The 2,107-nt window shown below is 34.3% G+C and overlaps 2 long non-coding RNA genes across 2 annotated transcripts in view; one reads left to right on the forward strand and one right to left on the reverse strand.

Annotated features, from left to right (window-relative positions):
• Positions 1 to 684: 684 nt before the first annotated feature.
• The window catches only part of LOC106946238 (uncharacterized), a 20,027-nt gene continuing 18,604 nt past the window's right edge, over positions 685 to 2,107 (reverse strand). The window contains exon 2 of the long non-coding RNA XR_001424727.1: positions 685 to 1,992. This is a non-coding gene — a long non-coding RNA (uncharacterized LOC106946238). The remainder of the gene's footprint in view (positions 1,993 to 2,107) is intronic.
• LOC106946237 (uncharacterized) overlaps positions 1,378 to 2,107 on the forward strand; it is a 19,961-nt gene continuing 19,231 nt past the window's right edge. Inside the window, exon 1 of the long non-coding RNA XR_001424726.1 lies at positions 1,378 to 1,412. This is a non-coding gene — a long non-coding RNA (uncharacterized LOC106946237). The remainder of the gene's footprint in view (positions 1,413 to 2,107) is intronic.

The raw sequence follows: 2,107 nt of genomic DNA on the forward strand, positions 1-2,107 counted from the left end.
TAAGTTTTGTTTTTTTTATTACAGACAGGAACATTCCAAGTTCCTGTGTGTTCTTTGGCCCTACTTCATGTCACAGTAACCAACACAACAAATCATTAAAGGCAGCGAAGCCTTTAACCCTTGTGCGTGCAAGGACTGAGGCAAATGATACAAGTTTTACGTGTGTGGAGTTGATTGGACCCCATTTCTACATACAAGGCAGAACAAAGAGTGAAACGCACTTTGTAGAGTGTTTCAGGTCATAACAGTGGATATTTATGACAGCCTTATAAATACGGCTGTATTCTGTTACACCAAGGCGAAAGCAGCAAAATAGGTTGTTCACCAGAGGCGGAGCGAGCTGTCAGGTGGAGCTGAGTTGTGAAGCAGGTCAATGTGATCAGTTCACAAGACGTAAATAAATATGTACAGAAATGCACTAAACCTTTAAATCTTCTCTAATTTCTTTAAAATGTTTATTTTTCATTTTCAGTTTTTGCATTTGAATAACACAATACTAGAAGTTACTTTCTCCAGGAATCCCCCACGTTAATATGAAAAAGAAAACAAGTCATGATAAAGGAATGTTTTAAAGACATTTATTTAATCTACAAGAGTAAAACTACATTAAATTATTAACATAAATCATATATTTACATATTAATAGGTGATGTCAGGCTAGTTTTTGATTTATGTACAAGTTCATTTGTTATACATGGCATACCAAAATAGAAAAATAAAAAATAAACGGACTATACAATGCCATGTTACAAGTTGTTCAACACAGTAGGCAGAAAAAAACAAAAACATCCTGATCATCGGACAAATATATTTTTAAGTCTGTTAAATAATATAGACAATAGCTCTTTTTCTTGAAAGACTTGTGATATAATGGGAATTTTATTATGATACAGATGCAACAGATATTTGTACCACTGATATTACATAAAGTGTGTGTGTATGTAAGCAAGATGTGATACACCAGTTTGTTGCTGCTCAAGCTTTATTTGTTGCTGATTTCTAATAGATTTTTTTGTGATTGTTTTGCTGTCACTTAACAAAACACTCTAAGCAACACATGATAACAAAAACACCAAGATTCATAAGATTATATTAATGAATAAAGTCATTACTGTATGATACAAAGTAAGCATGTTAACTCCAGCAGTTATTGAAAATTACCCTGGAGTTTGTTGTCTTCATCAGGTTTGAACAGGAGTTACAGCAGACTGTAAGCTTCCCATCTAAAGACCCAATCCAAATATGCTCCTGTGTGTAACATGGGGAACATGGCAACAGAGGGCCCCATGATAGTTACTTTTTTAAATTATTTTGAATTTAATCACAGATTCTCAGTAACAACCGTTCAGCTCAGTCATGTTTCCTGTAAACTCATCCAAACTACTCAGCTTTTACTTTCATTTTCTTCCAGTGTGAAGGGAGCCAAGTCCATGATCAACATCTAGCAAACTTTGAAATACATCCCTTGTTAATAATTCCAAGTCTGTTAAATAATACAAGGCAATAGATTACAGTTGTCTGCTAATAAATGATTTTTCTGTGATTTTTATTATAATATAGATGCGACAGACATTTGTACCACTGATATTACATAAAGTTTGAGCATAGAAAACAAGTAACATCATACACCAGTTTGTTGCTCTTTAAGCTTTTTTTTTTTTTTGCAGATTTCTAATAGTTTTAGAAAACACACTAAGCAACACATGAAAACCAAAACACCTACATTCATGAGATTATATTAAGGAATTAAGTCATTACTTAGTACTTGGTAATGTTACAAAGTAAGCATGTTAACTCCAACAGTTATTGGCATATTTCCTGGAGTTTATTGTCTCGATCAGTTTTGAACAGGAGTTACAGCAGACTGTAAGCTTCCCAAAGACCTGATTCAAGGATGTTCCTGTGTGTAACATGGGGAACATGGCAACAGAGGGCCCCCATTCCATGATCAACATCTAGCAAACTTTGAAATACATCCCTGGTCCAACACACCTCCATCAAATGACTGAACTCCCTCATCAAGCTTGGGAAATTGTACAGGACTGTGCAAAAAAAAAAAAAAAAAAAAAAAAAAAAAAACTGTCCCTGGCTCCCCAAAGGAAAAAAG

Source organism: Poecilia latipinna, unplaced genomic scaffold, assembly GCF_001443285.1.
Source record: "Poecilia latipinna isolate Pla-1442-1.1 unplaced genomic scaffold, P_latipinna-1.0 Scaffold182, whole genome shotgun sequence".
NCBI classification, from domain to species: domain Eukaryota; kingdom Metazoa; phylum Chordata; class Actinopteri; order Cyprinodontiformes; family Poeciliidae; genus Poecilia; species Poecilia latipinna.